The sequence below is a fragment of the Taudactylus pleione genome, unplaced genomic scaffold, assembly GCF_031769625.1.
Source record: "Taudactylus pleione unplaced genomic scaffold, aTauple2 ptg000018l, whole genome shotgun sequence".
In the NCBI taxonomy this organism is placed as follows: Eukaryota; Metazoa; Chordata; class Amphibia; order Anura; family Myobatrachidae; genus Taudactylus; species Taudactylus pleione.
Genome location: NW_028284420.1, coordinates 11,350,865 through 11,371,235, shown reverse-complemented (window position 1 = coordinate 11,371,235; position 20,371 = coordinate 11,350,865). Strand labels below are relative to the sequence as shown.

Sequence of the window (20,371 nt, the reverse complement as noted above, 5' to 3'; positions counted from 1 at the left end):
GCTCTCCCCAGAATAAGGCAGAGACTCCAAAGCTTTTTTAGAGTCCGAATCTGCCTTCCATGAGCGAAGCCAAACAATACGGCGGGCTACCACGGAAGTAGCAGATGCCTTGGAAGCTAGGAGACCAGTATCCAAAGCCGCCTCTCCTAAATAGGAGGCTGCATCTCTAAAGTGAGATATGTAGGAGAGCTATTCCATCAAAGCATCAGAGGGAAATGTATCTTCTACAACTCTCAATGGCTTTTGCCACCCAGGCCATAGCCCTGGCAGGATGAGTAATAGCTCCTGTAAGAGAGTATATAGATTTCAGGCAAGCTTCAATCCTTCTATCCGTAGTCTCCTTTAAGGAAGTTGCTGTATGGATAGGTAAGGTGGCGTTCTTGACTAGGCGTGTCACGTGGGAATCCACTGCAAGGGGAACTTCCCATTTAATGCAATCAGTAGCTGGAAGAGGGTAAAAGGAAATCAAGTGTTTAGGCAGCTGAAACTTTTTACTTGGCGTTTGCCATGCTTCACACATATGATCAGATAGCTGATCCAAATGAGGATGCTCTGGCAAAACTACCTTCTGTCGCATAAAAAGTGGCTCTTTTGCCCTAGGAGTGGGTTCTGCCACTTCTATCTGTAGAATTTTTTCTAACACCTGTGAAAAGGAAGCCCAGGGGGGTCCATGGAGAGGATACAGGGGCTGAGGGGCCAGGTGCCGTATAACAAGATTCACATAGACCATCTTGAATGAGATCCTGTGAAGCTAAGCCTGCAAAACAGGACTTGCAGGACACCAGAGTGGGAGCAGCAGGCTGCTTGTTATTCTTGCCTTTGCTAGACATAGTTGCAAGGATAATTGTAGCACACAATCTGGCAAAGTGAAGAGAGCAACCCAGATATACTGTATGTACAATATGGCACAGTGTAGTGCGCCACACAGATATATACAGTATGTGATGTACCTCACATCTACCTATATTTGTGAGGGCTAATGAACTCCTTATACCTCAGTATTCCAGGGTTATAATGAAAGAAAGGGAAAGGTATAAGCCGACAGTTGGAAAAAAAATAGACAGCAGCGCTAGCACAAGTCACATACAATGCAGAGCATACAATATAACTGCAGTGGGCACTATATTCAACTACACAGACCGCAGTGGCTGGTAGGTAATAGCGATGTATAACCTGGCTCAGTGGTAAAACTTCATCCCAAGTGCCCAGAGGCAAGATAAATGTTGGTGCCCCCTATATTTAAATTTACCACCCCCGCAGCACCTGTGCTAGCCCCACCTGCCGCTGCCCCGCTATGCTGTTCCTCTTATACAGTGCCCAGAGTAATGGTCCCCCTATGCGGTGCCCTCAGTAGAGGTCCCCCTATGCAGTGCTTCCAGTAGTGGTCCCCCTTATGCAGGCCCCCAGTAGTGATCCCCCTATGCAGGCCCCCAGTAGTGCCCCTTCTTATGCAGACACCCAGTAGTGATCCCGCCCATGCAGTGCCCCTTATACAGTGTCCCCAGGAGTGGTCCCCCTTATGCAGGCCCCCAGTAGTGATCCCCCTTATGCAGGCCCCCAGTAGTGATCCCCCTATGCAGTGCCCCAGGGACAGCAGTTGTCCCCCCTGTTCAGTGCCCCCAGTAGTAGTCACCCCTATGCAGTGCCCTTTATATAGTGCCCCCAGTAGTAGCCCCCCCCATGTAGTGCCTCCAGTAATAGTCCTCCCCCCAGTAGTAGACCCCAGTAGTAGTCCCCCCTCCGATGCAGTGCCCTCAGTAGTAGTCCCCCGCATGATGTAGTGCCCCCAGTAGTAGTACCCACCCGTATTTGTCCCCCCATAATCAGTGCCCCCACCTGCCCACACCTTCAATCACTGGGAACCTCACGTGCACGGCACCAGCCGCCCACGATTAGTGGAGCACAGCACCTTCAATCATCGGGAACACCACCTGCCCGGCACCAGCCGCCCGCAATAAGTGGAACACGGCACCTTCCACTCCTTCAACTAAGCCCGCGGAAAATAGAGCATGTGACGCTAAGTGCAACTGCAGTCACGTGGTATGATCACATGGTCTGGCTACCTGCGATGACGTCAGTGGGGTACATTTACGGATGGGGATCTATCTCATTCCCTCCGTCCTCCGGCTGGTGCCGGGGGTGGGGAGAGAAGGAGCGCCGATCAGCGGCACTCCTTCTCCATGCAGCTCCTTCTCAGCAGTGCCCGGAACGGGCAGGTGACAATGGAGCCAGATGCCCCCTTCAGGGCTGGCGCCCGACGACAATTTACTCCATTGTCTTCGGAGTTCCGCCACTGACCTGGCTCCTGGGAGAGGTGTACAGGGAGACTGGACCCAGCATTCCCGGAGACCTGAGGCTGATGCAGAAAATGGCTGCCGTGAGCCGCGGAGGGTGAGGGAGGAGCAGCTCAGGGGCGGCAAGACCGCAATGGAATGGCGCCCTGAGCTGGCAGAGAGGCTGCAGGGAGAGAACCTTCTCCCCTATGCTGACATCAACTGCTGGGTCCCTGGCCGTAGCTGTTCCTGCACCAGTATAGGCTATACCCTGGTTGTCTATTGGAGTCCCGTGCGAACCATGTCCACATCAGCGCCTCCGGTCTGTCTCCTGAGACCGGAGGTAAGACTGCGCATAGATGCGGAGGGGACCTGTCTTACCTGTCCCCTTGAGTCCTGCCTGCAGTCTGGTGTCCAAGGTCCCCTGAAGCCCCGCCGAGAGTACCTAGCCGAGGGCTAGAGTCGCGGCGATACGGAGGGGTGATGGAGCAGGAGCGCAGACGTCCAGAGGACTGTCTAGCTCTGCTTGCTTTATATGAAAAAATAAATCATAATCATAAATCAGCAGCCCCACTGTTCTATTTGTGATCCAGCTCCTGCCGGGGAAGGACCGGAGCATCCTGGGATTGAAAAAAGCTTTGTTGTTGGTGTCCAGTCCTCCAAGTACCACCTACACCCCATTGTCTCCCTGGAGCCCTATGGACCCTGAAGAAGAAATATATGTTGAGTCTATGGGGTATATGTAATAGGCCATGAGTTCTGTCAACTGGTGTGATCTCCGCAATTAAGGCTGTAAATTTAACTTATTTCCTTGTGAAATCTATAGCCTTAATTGCCAAGATCACGCTGGTTCTTAGAACTCGCACCCACCCCTATATGTATATTTGTGATTTTTAATAAATTGTCATCTGTTATTTAGAGAGTGCCAACATATTGTGCAGCAGTACATTAAAAGAATCATCATGTATTAGAAAGTAAAGATGGTATTGCTAAAATTAACTTACAACCTAAAAAGTATATGTGACAATTATTACATAAGTAAACAGAATAACATGTGTAGCTGTTGTTCGGGAAAGTCTGGATGGCTACTCTAGGGCATAATATTAAAGCAGCCATGGGTAACTGGCCTTTTTGTACAGGTTTCAGTAGTGTGATGCGTTTCGAATAAGGAGAAACTGTAAAAAGTGGACACTACTACGGCAGTGGTACCCAACTTAATTAATTTATGGCACCCCTATGGTAAAAGTTTCTTATTGAGAAATTCTGCAAAAATTATTACATTAAATGATTGTGTTGCACTTATTTTATGATTGGCAGCCACCAGCACTGGTTTTGCCTATCACATGAACCGTAACTTATTTAATCTGGTCCTGGACCACCAACCCGTGGCACCCCTTCAAGTCTCCTGTTTCTATTACCCAGTTTAGGAACCACTGATCTAGGAGTGTTTTAACAGCAGGGTTTCAAAGTCACCAACGTAAAACAGCTATAGTAATAAATGGTAAATCAGACTTGTTTTGCATTTATTGTTATTACCGTTTTAAATCCTGAGGTCAAAGCTGCTGATAATCGGCATCTTTGAAAACCTGCTGTTTAGTAAATATACCCCCAGACTTTGTAGAAATCTTCAGACGGTCACTCCCACTAAGGCCCTAACTGTGTGGAGTGTGAATATTCTCCCTGTGCTTGCGTGGATTTCCTCCAGGTACTCCAGTTTCCTCCCACACTCCAAAAATATATTGCTAGGTTAATTGGCCCCCAACTAAAAATTAACCTTAGTGTGTGTATGTGTGTGAGCATGTGGTAGGGAATATAGATTGTACGGTCCACTGAGGCAAGGACTGATGTGATTGGCCAAATATTCGCTGCAAAATATGTGTGCGCTATAAAAATAACTGCTAATAAATAAATTTGCTGACAATCTGGTCTGTCTGTCAGTCATCATTTTTAGTCTTTCATCATTTTTATTAACTGAAACTTGATCCTCTTATGGAGAAGGCATTTGACTTTGTGGTGCATGGTTTATCCCCCAGCTCTGAGTAACTTTGTGCTCGATATTTTCCTTTGGTTTTATGATTGCTGGAGCTGGACACAGGACAAGATCACAGAAGCTGCAGCTTCTTATAGGTGTGTACCTAGCTTAACCACTAAATTGACAAAAAAAAAAAATTCTGTTTTTTATGATTGAATTAAGTCAAGAGCACACTTATCCCACATGATTTTATTTTATATATATATATATATATATATATATATATATATATATATATTATTTTATTTTTTTAAACACATAACATTAACATAAAATTTTATTATATGGGTTATTGATATATCAGACTGTCGATGTTTGGAACATCGGGACTTTGATTTTCCCAGCGGCTACTCCGCATCGTTAGCAACCATGTTAGTTAGTGCACAGACTGGCGTGGTCGCAAATGATGCAACCATGCCAGGCAAGTGGTTAAGGGTTGCAAAGAGACCTCCAAAAGATTATAATAGGCCTACAGCAATGACAGTTAACTTTCTGTGTTCAGCAGCTTAACTGAGATGGTATTCCAGTAGATCCTCTAAGAAACAACATAAATAATGGAACACATAACGTTTTGTGAGTGCCTGACAATCATTATTCCACATAAACCTGTATTCAGGGCTGCCATCAGAAAATGTGGGGCCCGGTACTGACAAAATAGGCAGACCCCCCCTCATGTTTTTGCAACTCCAACCCTGCAATGTCTCTCCATTTCCAGCCAGCCCCCTTCTGTCTCTACAGTCCACCTGTGTCTCCCCAGTCAGCACCCCTTCTGCTTCCCCAGTCTGCTCCCTTCTGTCTCTACAGCCACCTTCTGTCTCCCCAGCCGCCACCTCTTCTGTCTCTGCAGCCCTGCTTTGCCTCTAGTCACCACTCTACAACCCTAGCTAACACCCAAATCCGCATGACTGACAGTTGCCTTCTTCTGTTTTTGCTGGCATGGCTGCTGCTCCTCACACACCGCGGCTCCTCTCTCTTTTAGCGGCGTGGCATGACGTCACGCGTGCCGGCTTGCAATAAAAACTCAAACTTTATTGCATGGCCACAGCAGTAGGAGCGTGTCCCCCTGTGGGCGGGCAGGCAGTAGGAGTGGACAGGCCACCCTCCCTGACTTTGTTGCACAACGGGTGGAAGGAGCAAATGGGCCCCTCTTCTGTGTCTGAGTGTCCGGGCCTTGGATGGCAGTCATCCCCTGTTGGCAGCCGTACCTGTTTTTCCGGAACTCACTGTTAAATTCTCTTCTCTGAATTGAGCCGGGGGATACTGCGTTTCAACCATCTGTTGTTTTCCTTTTTCCTATTGTTTGACTGTTGTTCTATGAATGAGGGATTTCCTCCTTCCTCCGAGCTGAACTCAGGGTCTGATTCAGACCCGGACGCTATTTGCAGACGGTCGTTCCAAAAAAGGTGCCGGCTATTTAAATTGAGCGCTCGCTCATTGCGGTTTGTTGACGCCTCTATGTCTGAGCGAGCGAACAAAAAATGCTCTTGCTATTTTGTAATGACGCCCCTTTGCCGTTCGCATCACACGTCATCTCCGGTATTTATTTGATTAATCGGGTACATCGAAAGGCATCTGAACTGCTCGCAGTTCTTGTGGTAGGTTTATCCTACCGCTATCACTGCGAGCAGTTCAGGCTGAAAGACAACCAAGTGACGTGGTCGATGACGCTCCTTTACTAATTATGCACTCCCATTAAACGCCCTTTTTACCGTTAGGCACGCCTGCGTTCGGATCTCCACTCCTCCGTTTTCAAGCACCTTCCCCTGTTACCACCCACAAACGGTACATCCTGTCAATCAAATTAGCAGCCCCTCGCTGTTTTGCGAGCGCTCGATTTCTGACCGCAATGACTGGTTTGCGCATGCGCATTATGACCCATACGCATGCGCAGTTGTGCGAACATCGCTCATAGCGAACGAGCGGCCGCTTACGAGCGGCTCTGAATCAGGACCTGAATTCCTATTGGATGCTAGACACAGGTGACATCCCAGAGAGAGGAATTTAAGTTTTCAAATCATTCTAGGTTAATGATGTTCCCACTGCTCAAATGGCACCTTCTACACCACAAGGTATAGTGTGTGTCCCCGGCAGGGATCAATAGAAATTTAATATCCTTTTACCCATGAGAACTAGCTGATTAAGGGGGTCATTCAGACCCGCTCGCGAGCGGCAGGGCGCTCGCAAGTGGGTCGATGTTCCCCAGTGCGCATGCGCACAACGGAGGGAGCTCCGTCGTGTGCATGCGCGAGACCCGGCAAGCGACAAGCTCACCATCGCTCCGGGTCTCGCACCAAAGGGGGCGTGCTGTCGATGTTGATTGACAGCACGCCCCCTTTGGTGGGCGTGCCTGCCAGACAGAGGCGTTCCCATGGGAGCGCCTACCGTCTGAAGCCGGCCCCACTGACATCACTAGTGATGTCAGTGACAGTGATTTTGGCTCTGATAGAGCCAAAATCACTCCAGGGCTTGCGGCAGCGAGACCCTACCGCAGGGTCTCCGTCGCAAGCCCGATGGTCGCGATGGTCAAGACCATCGCGACCATCATCATGGACGCACGCTATAGCTGTGGGTAGTAACCCACAGCTATGCGAGCGTCCATGAGGACGCTCCAAAAAAAGGTAGGAGGGCCCTGATTCAGAGCGAGCGTTCTGGTCAGAGTGTTCAGCTCTGAATCAGGCCCTAAATTTTCAGATACTGTAAATATTTGGGGCATTAATAACTGTTTAAAAACGTAACTGGAAAAAGTTATGTTTTCCCATGTATAATGCACATAAAGATACTCATACTTATTATACCAATATAATATTTACTTTTTTAATGCTCGTGTCCTTTAAATATTTTTTTATCTAATACTTTGTCTCCAAGTTATCCCCTATAGTGTATAAGATGTTCAAAGTGGGGAAAAACATACTTACCAGTCCTGGGGAGTCTGGGGGCAGAAGTGGCACAATGATAATGTTATGACTTTGCGCGATGACATCACTGGTTTATGCCACTGCGTTAGATAAAATAGGACAGACCAATGGGATGAGGAGAAATTCACTTACAGTGCCATATCTCCTCCATTCTGGTAGCTTTAAAACTGTGTTGCCTGGTAATCCATGTAATTACCAGACAATTACCCCCCCACCCCACTACAGAAATCATTACGAAGTCCAGGGATTTGGAAGGGTCTCCTCCAGCCTTGTTTTATTACATTAAGAAGCACACTCATTTAAAAGAGGAGACTATCCTCTTTCACATGATTTGATCAATTAGTGGTTATTGTCTTTTAACCTGCCAACATACTAGCAGAGCCACTTGGTTGTGTAGGGCACCTAAAGTTCTTGATCTCCCATATCTTTGCATCTACACACTTATGGGTCATACTCGCTTGAAAGAAGGAATTACCATTCTTTTAAACAGTGTACCCGTTCCTTGCTAATATGCAAATGCAGCAGGAGGTGTATGACACCCCTGCTGCATTTGCAATCACAGCACTGCCACCGAGGTGGCAGGCTGGCATCACTGTAGTGACCATTGGTGGTCGATGGTCGCGTTGGTGGACAGTGTCTGGCCGCCAGCCAACTGAGTAAGCCTCAGGCTGGTCGGCTTGCGAGGTCAGGACACTGTGTCCGTCGACGCAGTTCCTGGCCTTGCCAGTCCTGGAAAACTGGGCAGACATGGCCCCACTTCCGGAAACGCCGGCCGACCCCGTCCCCGCACCGCCCCTTAAATGCCTCTGCCTGTCAATCATGCCTCTGGCTGACTATGCAGGACCCATTCTGCACACTCGCAGAATGGGTCCTGTGCACGAGCAGATCCCCGATAATTGAGAATCTGTGTTCAGCATTGCACCTGCGTGCAATGCTGAATCAGCCCCATTGTCTGATGATCACAAGACAGTAACACAGAAAGTGTTTTTTTTTTTTACATTTGTGCTCTCTCCCCCTCCCCTCATGTGAGTTATGTACCCTCTGACGCAACCGCTGGTTCATGGAGCGGAGAAACGTGTAAGAGTCTCTCTACTTGTCAAACTGATGACCTACTAAGGAGTCGGGAGTGCGGTGGATAGTGCTGGTGTATACCCGCTGAAATCGGGAGCTTTTTAGAACATCAGCGGCTTTTAGTATCCACCCTTTACCTTATAACGCTGGCAAGCTGTGTGTTCTTTGGGATTTACAGACGTCTGCTTGTTCCCTTCTAGCCGGCCGGCGTTAAGGTACTTTCTTCTTAGCTTGAATTTGCTAATCTATGTCTGCTGCTCTACACACTTGCATGGAATCAGCTCAGAAAGACCTGGGGGTAAATTTACTAAAGTGAGAGTTTTTAAAAGTGATGTTGCCTATAGCAACCAATTAGATTCTAGCTATTATCTTCTAGAAGGTGCTAGTTAAATGTTAAGTAGAATCTGATTGGTTGCTATGGGCAACATCACTTTTAAAACTCACTTCTAAAAACTCTCACTTTAGTAAATTTACCCCCTGGAGTATTAAGCATCTGATTTATGCTCTATTAGACCATATATTTGGACTGTGAGGTCTACAGACATTGTACTTTGTGGAACTAAACAGCAGAAATGGAATGACTTAAAAAGTGAACACTTCTCTAAATCAGCTCCAGCACTTACTAAACCCCGACTCAATTAAAATTCTACTCCACTGTTTATGTACATCAATCCATTTTCTTTTTGATGTTCATTGGGAGACACCTACTGCAGAGGGGATCTCCTCTAGGGGATAAATATTTTTTTTCTGAATCAGCTATTTTTATTCTTCATCAGTTTGATGTTTGTTATGTGTAAATGTGTGTTATTCTGTATTATTATGTTTTATTTTTATAAAAAAATAGATTTTTATATTTCTACATTTAGCGCTGCTTGTTTGGATTATCACTTGCTTTTATATTCTATGCTTTTTATTTGAGCATGTATTATATTGTCATATGATAGTGAAGTATTTCCAAACTATTCAAGGAGTTATGTACTTACTTTGCTGATGCATTCTGTAAAATGACATTGAGTATTTTTTATATCTACTGTATATGTATTTAGAATTTTTTTTTATATGTTATGTGATTATTTTTGTACATATTATGATTCTCCAGATTTGGATCCTTTTGGAGTTATGTGCAGTGTGTTATTTTATATATTTTTTTTATTGTAAGTTCATATTAAAGGGGTTTTAACTGTAATACCATACAGTATTTCAATATTGCTTATTTTATTCTGTTCATGCTATACACCATCTGGAAACATTAGGGATATGAATGTTTATCCAGAAGAAGACGATAGAGTAACACTGTGCTATGCCTGCATAACTAGTAATGGTGCATACACAAGTAACGATTTGTGTAGTTAACGATTTTCGTTAACTATTTCCCTTCAGATTTTCCCTTGAAAAATAGAACGAACTTGTGTAATAAAATTAACGATTTTTACAACCATTTCATGGCTGATGGCTGTGCTTAGCTGAAATCGTTATGTAGGACAGTCAGAATGGGCGATGAACGATAAGTACCAACTACAAACGGGAGCGCGCATTGGTAGTTATCGTTCATTGTTTTGCCCCTGAAACTTTACAATTTTTTGAACGATAACGACGTCGTTAACGACTAATTGTTCAAAAAATCATTACGTGTGTACGCACCTTGATGGTGGGTACACACTACACGATATGCTCCCTGAGCGATATCGTGTAGTGTGTCCCCGGCAGGCTGTGCTCAATGTCGTTCATGACATTGAGCACAGCCGCTGAACGATATCATTAACGATATCGTTCAGCGCCGGGCTCTCTCCCCCATTCCCTGACATGCAGCAACCTGACGAGATCGTCAGGTTGGCCTGCTTGTCAGCCCGATGACGAACGACCCGCGGGAACGTCGTCATCGTTCATCTTTTTGGGGTTAAAAATGGTCAATATCGTTATCGTTCAGTCGTCCACTTTATCGCCCAGTGTGTACGCACCATAAGAGTATCTAGTGAATATTAAAAGCATCAGAAAAACTATATTGTCATTCTCCTGTGGTGGAATGAACACAATTATTCACTTTTTCACAAGGGTGTGTTCATTTCTTTAATATTACACTATTTTGTTTGTTTTATATTTTTTTCACATGCATTATCATTTTCATTAAATACAGGGCTGCCATCAGGGGGGTACGACCAGTACTAATGTACCGGGCGCGGGTTCATTGTGGAGCATGGCAGTGTGCTGATAATCAGTGTGCTGATAAATAGTGTCTGGAAAGGATCATTGGAGTGCTGTGGGCCTACCTGACTGTGGCATGTGCTCGCACGCACTACTGCTTGCACTGATGGAAGTGGCACAGCAGCAACAGTAGACATCGGCTCTGTCACTTTAAGATGTTGTGTGAGGAATGAACACTTGGTCCTCGGCGGTGGAGCCGCCGGCGCGTCTGTCCCTCCAGCAACACGATCAGCCCCATTAAACAGATGACATGGTCAGCGAGAAGGAGGAGCCCCTCTACCCCTGCTCACTCCTGACAGACCGGCACCCTGCTGCGGTAATGGCACAGTATCGTATTACATCAGTGCGTGCTGCTGCTGTGTGTTAATGTACAGTCTGCTGCTATGTACAGCAAGGAGTGGACTAATATATATGAATCTATATATATATATATATATATATATATACATCTATCTCTCTCTCTCTCTCTCTATATATATATATATATATATATATATATATATAGTTGAAGGGGGGGGTGGCCATGTCTGTTTTACCTGTACTGGGCCCCACAATTTCTGATGGCAGCCCTGATTATATATGTAATTTTATCAATGTTTTGAGTGTCACTATTTTGAAATATTGTTTTAAGTAGCAGTGCATTGGCGCTCTGGTTTTGAGTTATAACTTTCACTTCAGAAAGAGTCATGGTGCGTCTCCACTAGACGAGAGTGGAACAACTGCACGATTACAGCATTGTAATAGTGCAATCGTTCTCCATTCTGTGCAGTGGATATTGGGCCTGATTCAGAGCCAGACGCTCTGACCAGAGCGCTCGCTCTGAATCAGGGCCCTCCTCCATTAAAATGGAGGGTCCTCCTGGACGCTCGTATAGCTGTGGGTCACCACCCACAGCATATACGAGCGTGCAAAAAGATGGTCGCGGTGGTCTTGACCATCGGACTTGCGAGGGAAACCCTGTGGTCGGGTTTCCCAACCACAAGCCCTGGAGTGATTTTGGCTCTATCAGAGCCAAAATCACTCCCACTGACATCACTAGTGATGTCAGTGGGGCCGGCTTCAGACGGTAGGCGTTCCCATGGGAACGCCTCCGTCTGGCAGGCACGCCCACCAAAAGGGGCGTGCTGTCAATCAACATCGACAGCACGCCCCCTTTGGTGCGAGACCCCGAGCGATGGAAAGCCCGTCGCTCGCCGGGTCTCGCGCATGCGCACGATGTAGCTCCCTCCGTCGTGCGCATGCGCAGTGGGGAACATTGACCCACTTGCGAGCGTACTGCCTTTGTGCTTACATTGAACAATATGTCGTTCAGTGCAGGCACCCTCCCTCATCCTAGAGCATGCACCTCCTGAACATGCAGGTTGGCCTGCTGTTCAGGCGATGATTGATGTCGTCGAAAACGACCAACGGGAGCGCACATCGCTGGTCGTTTTCGACATTTTAATGAACGATTTATGGACGTAATTGTTCAATCGCTCAATTTAATCGTCTAGTGGATACGCACCTTCAGTCTATAAATAAAGGTAGTTTAAAGCAACAATCTCCCCCTCCATGGCTTTAATAAACAAAGAATGCCATCATTTGATGAGGTATGATGTCTTCTTTACAAAATGGTATGTATGTATTGTCGCACTACCTTATTATTTACACACATTTTATGCATTTTTTTTCAAACTAGTTGAAAAGTTAAATACATTATAATTTTCAAGTGCAGATTTTATTATGTAAACTGGTGTAGAATTCTGCTTTTTGCTGCTTTGGAAAGGTGGATTAATGCTGAAACTAAAAATTATTTCTTGGTGGTGTTTTTTTCATAAAAATAAAAAAAAAAATATTTCATTTTATTGCACCAATGAAGCACATTAGGACAATTAAGTTATACTTATTGCTCTGCTCGGACAATTGACCATTACTACCTCTGGAGGATTTCTGTCGTCCCATCGAGCTTTGCACCTTATTAGGTACTGATTAAGCATCTGATTCGCAACCACTTAAAACCTGGACTGTAATGGCGGAGTTTGGGAAACTTTATCCTAAGTAAATTCCATATAAACCAGGAAATGGTACTGACATCTATGTTTCTGCCCCCTTCCTGCATAGGAACTTTCTTAATGTCTTGCTTTCACTGCTAGTTTTCATTGCATTTAAGGTATGATTGAGCGCTCATGACATGAAGGCTGCATAATAAACAAATAAACAAACAATTGCACTTATACTTCAATGTTTATAGTCTTTTATGACTAATTGAAGGGCTGGAGGTGTCGCGGTGTTCCCCAATAATGTCCGCAAAGACAGTCCATATGGTGAAACTAATGCCCTATCTGTCCCTTACTATACCTGACGGTTCCCAGTGGTGGCGGTCTTCTTCCTGCTTAGCGGGGTGCTCTTCCTTCGGGTTCCGACTTCACATGCAGCGATGAGATGTGACGCTCAAATATGACGTCAGCCGCCGGGTGCAGTGTGGACTTAGCTGTAGGATGCCCTCGATGTGGCTCCAAAGATTCCTACTTCCCCAATGCGTTTCAGACCTCGCTGGGCCCTTTGTCAAGGATGGAGATGATGTGCTTTTGTAGTTCTATTTATACTAGTCTTTATTAACAACATTGTCAAAAAATGGAAGTCCAGGACTGGAACTTCCTCCTATTTTGGTGGCAACCATGTGCTCTAAAAATAAAATAAAAAATGTTTTCTTGCAATTTGTATAGTTTGTTGTTTATTATGCATAATTATGTGTTTATTTAAAATTGGTATGTATGTATATATATATATCTATATATCAATAAAAATATATAGTTAAATAGTGAATGAATTAATCTATATATATATATATTGAATTAGTATAGCTAAAATATTTTTTTCATTATTATTATTATAAAAAGGCTTTCAGTTCGAAATCAATATTTAGTCTATATGGTTCCAAAGTTTTCAAAGGTATAAATCCACTTGGTTTCAGTTTTTTTAAACAAGGTTATTATATCTTCTCCCCAGCTTGGATTCACTTTCTGGATGCCTAGGAATTTGAGGCCTTTTGGATTACTATTGTGATGTTCGTGGAAATGTGCTGAGACACTGTGGGTCATTCATCCTTTTTTTATATTGTTAATATGTTCATATATTCTCACTTTGACTTTTCTTTTCATTTGTACCACGTATTGTGTTCCACACGGGCGCTCTAATAAATAGATTACACCTTCTGTTTCACATGAAATTGGGTTCAAGATTTTGTGTTGTTTTCCTGTTCTTTTTTAAGTGAATTCTTGAATTGGTTTAGTGCCTGCTGATTGGTTTACACATCCTATGCTGTGCAGTAATGGAAGCCAATTCTTTCTGTACCATTTTTGATAGTTGTTCTTGTTGGTAGAAAGCTTCTGGTTAGTTGTTTTAAATTCTTGGCTTTCGTATATATTATCTGTGGTTTTTCGGGTACTATCCTTTTTACTTCTTCATCCAACAGTAGGACTTTCCAATATTTGTTCAGAATATTTTCAAAGGTTTTGTAATTGCTACTATACTGTGTAATAAAGGAGATTGGACCATGGTCTTCAGAATTCTTTGGTTTGTACTTAATCAGGTCTTTCCTATTGAATTTAGCTACTTTGTCGATTTCTTGTTCTAAACGTTCTTTGTAACCTTTTTTGATGAAATTCCTTTTCATTTCTGTGCATTGTTACCTAAAGGTGGTGTCGCCAAAATTGTCCCCCTGGAATGTTTCCAATCCAACTGTTACAAGTCCAGTCCAGGACTTGTCTCCTGCCAGTATTCCTCCTGCTCCTGACCATGCTTCTAGGTTACTGGTTGCTAGGAGACCCAGACGTCAGAGCATTTCACATGTTTCCTCCTAGTGTTGCCTGATTGGCAGCTGATCCTATTTGAACTTCCTGGACTGTCACCGCCCTGTCGGCTATAGAGTTTTCATGTGGAACTTTTGGTTATGCACCTGCTCTCTGTGCATCCAGACTTCCAGCTATAATTTGTACGTGCTGCATGTATTCTGCTCACCGGCTTCTAAGTGACCCAAGTACCCTGGGTCCAAGCAACGCTGTCTCCAGGGCCCTCCAGGCCATACTGCTATCCTACTTCTATACCACGTTTCAAGTAACGCTGTCTGCAGGGCCCTCCAGGCCATACAGCTATCCTGCTCCTATACCACGCTTCAAGCAACGCTCTCTACTGAGCTTCCAGGCCATACAGCTATCCTGCTTCTATACCACGGTTCAAGCATCGCTGTCTACAGAGCCCTCCAGGCTATACAGCTATCCAGCTTCTAAACCACGTTTCAAGCATCGCTGTCTACAGAGCCCTCCAGGCCATACAGCTATCCTGAGTCTATTCCAGGGTTCAAGCATCGCTGTCTACAGAGCCCTCCAGGCTATACAGCTACCCAGCTTCAACATCACGTTTCAAGCACCGCTGTCTACTAGGCCCTCCAGGCCATCCAGCAATCCTGCTTCAACACCACGTTTCAAGCATCACTGTCTACTAGGCCCTTCAGGCCATACAGCAATCCTGCTTCAACACCACGTTTCAAGCACTGATGTTTACTAAGCCCTCCAGGCCATACAGCAATCCTGCTTCAATACAACGTTTCAAGCACCGCTGTTTACTAGGCCCTCCAGGCCATACAGCAATCCTGCTTCTATACCAAGTTTCAAGCATTGCTTTCTGCTAGGCCCTCCAGACCATCCAGCAATCCTGCTTCTACACCAGGTTTCAAGCATCGCTGTCTGCTAGGCACTCCAGTACATCCAGCAATCCTGCTTCTAAACCACGTTTCAAGCATCGCTGTCTACAGAGCCCTCCAGGCCATACAGCTATCCTGAGTCTATTCCAGGGTTCATGCATCGCTGTCTACAGAGCCCTCCAGGCTATACAGCTATCCAGCTTCAACATCACGTTTCAAGCACCACTGTCTACTAGGCCCTCCAGGCCATCCAGCAATCCTGCTTCAACACCACGTTTCAAGCATCACTGTCTACTAGGCCCTTCAGGCCATACAGCAATCCTGCTTCAACACCACGTTTCAAGCACTGATGTCTACTAGGCCCTCCAGGCCATACAGCAATCCTGCTTCAACACCACGTTTCAAGCACCGCTGTTTACTAGGCCCTCCAGGCCATACAGCAATCCTGCTTCTATACCAAGTTTCAAGCATTGCTTTCTGCTAGGCCCTCCAGACCATCCAGCAATCCTGATTCTACACCAGGTTTCAAGCATCGCTGTCTGCTAGGCACTCCAGTACATCCAGCAATCCTGCTTCTTCACCACGTTTCAAGCATTGCTGTCTACTAGACCTCCTGGCCATTTAACAACTTTAGTTTGGACTGTAAACCTACAGTATATTCTATTGACTGTCCTATTGTTTCAGCTCCTTATTGCACCATTGACATGTTGTGTTTTCACTGATCCATCATAACATTTATTTAGTAAACTGCCATGATTTAAATATTATTCTTGTGTCTGTTCTTCGATGTGCCACGTATCTCCAACACCTCCATCTCGGTCCTAGCAATTGCTAGAGGATCGTAACATTATAGCCGACCAAATCTTTGGACTATGATGGAGCATACGCAGAACCCAGCACAAATTCTGGCAGCTCAAATTCAGACTCTTACTCAAAAAGTTAATGAACTCTCACTTAAGGTTGAAGATGTCCGTACCTCCTCGTTACAAGCTGCACTTAAGGAGCCCAAAATGAACTTGCCTGATCGTTTCGCTGGGGACAGAAACTTGTTTGTGAATTTCCGTGAGAGTTGTAAACTTTATTTCCGCATGCGTCCAGTCTCTTCTGGTTCTGAGACACAAAGAGTTGGACTTATTATTTCCCTGCTTCAGGGTGATCCGCAAACATGGGCATTTGGACTGCCTTCCTCGCATGTTGCCCTTCAGACTGTGGATGCCTTTTTCCTTCAGCTGGGCCTGTTGTTTGAAGACTGGGATACAGTAGCGGTATTGTATATATTTACACGCAGTCACTATAGGATCTCCGTGTCCTTGAACCTGCTTCATTTGCGGGGATCTGGATGCAGGAAACTTATTTTTTAGACTGGGATACAGTAGCGGTATTGTATATATTTACACGCAGTCACTATAGGATCTCCGTGTCCTTGAACCTGCTTCATTTGCGGGGATCTGGATGCAGGAAACTTATTTTTTATACTTACATTGACACAGCAGGACCTTTGTGTCCTAGGATCTGCTTATATTGATCACTTATTGAACCATATGGGATCTCTCTATAATAATTTTTGCTGATTACAGCACTAAAAATATCCATACATGTGTATACACATTTTAGAGATCATCTGCCAATTCTGACTAGACTCTTATGTTTTGTCAAATCTGTCTCTGTTATACTCATATGATCACATGTTAATTGATATATGTGATGACTGGTTATGATTCATTTTTTATTCTCCTATGTGTATCTTACTTTTAAAGCTAATCTATAGCTACACACTTTTTCAATTATCCCTTTCACCTTGGAGAGATAATATGTATTATTCATGATTATACTATTGTTCTCGCTTCTACAAAAACTTCCACCCCTTTCTTTTCATTTTGGGTTCAATTGACCAATTGATATATGTGCAATAGAAATCTTTGGTCCAGAATTTGTTATATATATGCTGTGAATCTTCACCAATGGGTTTCTTTTTTATTTTATTTTCAATTCATATGGATCTTTTATTATTAAGCACTTAATAATTTTCACAGAGACAGTGATTTTGAATCTTTCTTGTTCATCCATTAATGGTCTGATTTGACATTGGTTGTGTCATTTTTCATTATACTAATTAGAAACATCAGATTGTGACAAATGTATGCTTTCATTTGTTTTGCATATACAATACCGTTCTGATTGTGATGGATGATGTTATCGCAGCTTACCACATGATATTAGAGTTCATTACAAGTTACTCTGCCGGACCAACTTTATCTGCTTTGCATATAGCCTAATTTATACATTAATGTTCATAATTACTTGAATGATGTGGATTTAGAAGCACATGATATTATATGCAGATCAAGTCTGGCAATTTCCTCAGATTGATTTATGTGGTACAACTAAGGCTTGCTTGTGCATTCCTTTTTTTGTAAGCTGTAATTCATTATAAAATGGACTATTAACAACACTAGTCCTACATTTATTGTCTTGACCTGACAATTATGCAATTTTCCCTAAATAGTACTACAGCCATACAATACGTGATTGCCCAAACTCGTCTGATCTTGGAAGCTAAACTGTATTTGGCCTGGTCAGTACCTGGTAGGGTGACCCCCAGGGAATACCAGGTGCTGTAGTTTAAAACACACTTTTGGGAGTGATTTTGCATCAGGACAAGCAATACTAATTTGATATTGTATAATATACCCAATTTCTGAGTGTGTAATAAATTGTCAATTCGCCTTCAGACTTCGTTATGATTCACGAAGTCTGTCTCTCCAAGATGGATCTATACCATCTGAATGTTTGAAGAAAAAAAGACAAATATGGTACATGATTAATATTTTATTGTCGGAAATAAAAGTTATGTCTTAATTTAATTATCATTAATCATTAAGACTGCCCCAGACAATAGCCACACTTTTTTCTCCTTTGTTACCTGAAGACCCAGATAAGGTATCACTTGCAGAATCCAAGCTACGCTCTCTTAAACAGGGACAAAAAGCTGCTGAGGATTATTGTTCTGAATTTCGTAGATGGGCAGTGGAATCAGGCTGGAATGATTCGGCTTTGCGTAACCAATTTCGGATTGGTGTCTCTGAGGTAATAAAGGACATTCTTGTGCAACATTTCCCAGCAAAGACTCTGGATGACTTCATGCAGGCAGTTATACGTATTGACCATCGTTTACGTGAAAGATGGAGAGAGCAGCAGTTGCCTACTAGGTCTCCCCGATCTTCTTTGTTGCCTCCGTCACTGGATCGCGAGGAACCTATGCAAATGGAGCTTCTCGTCTGTCTCCGGGTGAAAGGCGTAGAAGACGTTCACAAGGTCTCTGTACTGTGGAGACAAGGCTTATTCCATAAAAGACTGTCCTTTGATATTCATTAAAAGACAGGGTCTAAGTGTACAGAAGGGATTACACTTAGGTTTAGCCTCAATTTCCTCCAAGAATTCAGTACTTGTTCCTGTATCCATTCATTCAGCTAATAAAGAGTTCAAGACACAGGCTTTTTTGGATAGTGGAGCAGCAGCTAATTTTATGGACTATGCGTTCTTTCAGAAGTTAAAGATTCCTGCAGTTCCATTAGAGCAAGAAGTTTCCATTTGTGGCCTGGATGGAGGCTTAATCCCTAAAGGAACTCTTAAAGTTAAGACTCCTTTTATTCAGCTTTCCGTGGGTGTTTCACATATAGAACCCCTTTCATTTTTTCTTATGCATAGTCCTTTGGTTCCAATTGTTTTGGGCCTTCCATGGCTAAGATTACACAATCCTTCCATTGACTGGTCCTCTGGGGAGATTATTAAGTGGAGTCCTGAATGTCAGTCCTCATGCCTTTCACTCCCTGTGTGGATGCTACAAGGTCCTGAAGTTTCGTCCACTTGTAGCATTCCTCCTCAATATTTGGATTTTGCTGATGTGTTTTCGAAACAAAAAGCTAATGCATTGCCTCCACATCGACCATATGATTGCGCCATCAATCTTGTTCCTGGTTCTAAAGATGTTAAAGCTGACACTCTCTGCAGAAGTTTCTTCTCTGACCAACAAGTCTCCGTTTCTGAAGGACCCATCATTCCTAAAGATTTCATTCATTTTGCCTTAACCCGGACTCTAGCTGAGACACTCCAGAGATGCCAATCTGAAGCTCCATCGAATGTTCCTGCTCATCTTCTTTTTGTTCCTGAGAGACTTAGGAAAACTGTCCTTTTGGATTTTCGTTCTAAAAAAGCCTTTGGTCATCCAGGCATTACTAAGACTATGGACATTCTCTCCCGTTCTGTCTGGTGGCCATCCTTAGCCAAAGATGTCCATGAGTTTGTGTTAGCATGTGAAGTCTGTGCCCGTAATAAGACTCCTCGGACAGCTCCTCCTGGTCTTCTTCTTCCGTTGTCTACACCTAAGAGTATTGCTGACAGGCATCGAAGACCATGTTTATTGAAAAAGGGAGATTTGGTCTGGCTTTCTACTAAGAATATCAAGCTGCGCCAACCTACTCATAAATTGGGACCTAGATTCATCGGGCCTTTTCGCATCATTGCTCAAGTGAATCCCATCGCTTTCAAGTTGCAACTACCCAATTCTTTACGTATTAACAACACTTTTCATTGCTCTCTCCTCAAACCGTTTTTCTTTTTTTCACGAGATTTGGAAGTAAGCCTAGTGCCAAACAGTGACTGTCCATGGTCAACAGGAATTTGTTGTTGAAAGAATTCTGAACTCCAAGTTCTCCAGAGGTAAATTACAGTTTTTGGTTAATTGGAGGGGTTACGGCCCAGAGGAACGTTCCTGGGTTTCGGAAAATGCACTCCATGCTCCCAGACTGAAAAGACTTTTCTTTCAGAAGTTTCCTGATAAACCTGGATCTGGGGGTTCTTCAACCCCGCATCAAGGGGGGGGGGGCTACTGTTACAAGCCCAGTCCAGGACTTGTCTCCTGCCAGTATTCCTCCTGCTCCTGACCATGCTTCTAGGTTGCCGGTTGCTAGGAGACCCAGACGTCAGAGCATTTCACATGTTTCCTCCTAGTGTTGCCCGATTGGCAGCTGATCCTATTTGAACTTCCTGGACTGTCGCCGCCTTGTCGGCTATAGAGTTTTCATGTGGAACTTTTGGTTATGCACCTGCTCTCTGTGCATCCAGACTTCCAGCTATAATTTGTACGTGCTGCGTGTATTCTGCTCACCGACTTCTAAGTGACCCAAGTACCCTGGGT

The 20,371-nt window shown here is 44.2% G+C and overlaps 1 protein-coding gene and 1 pseudogene across 1 annotated transcript in view; both read left to right on the top strand.

Moving 5' to 3' along the window:
* SYCP2 (synaptonemal complex protein 2) overlaps positions 1-20,371 on the top strand; it is a 457,471-nt gene that overhangs the window by 134,197 nt on the left and 302,903 nt on the right. The window lies entirely within an intron of this gene.
* LOC148540670 (5S ribosomal RNA) lies at positions 17,681-17,798 on the top strand (annotated as a pseudogene).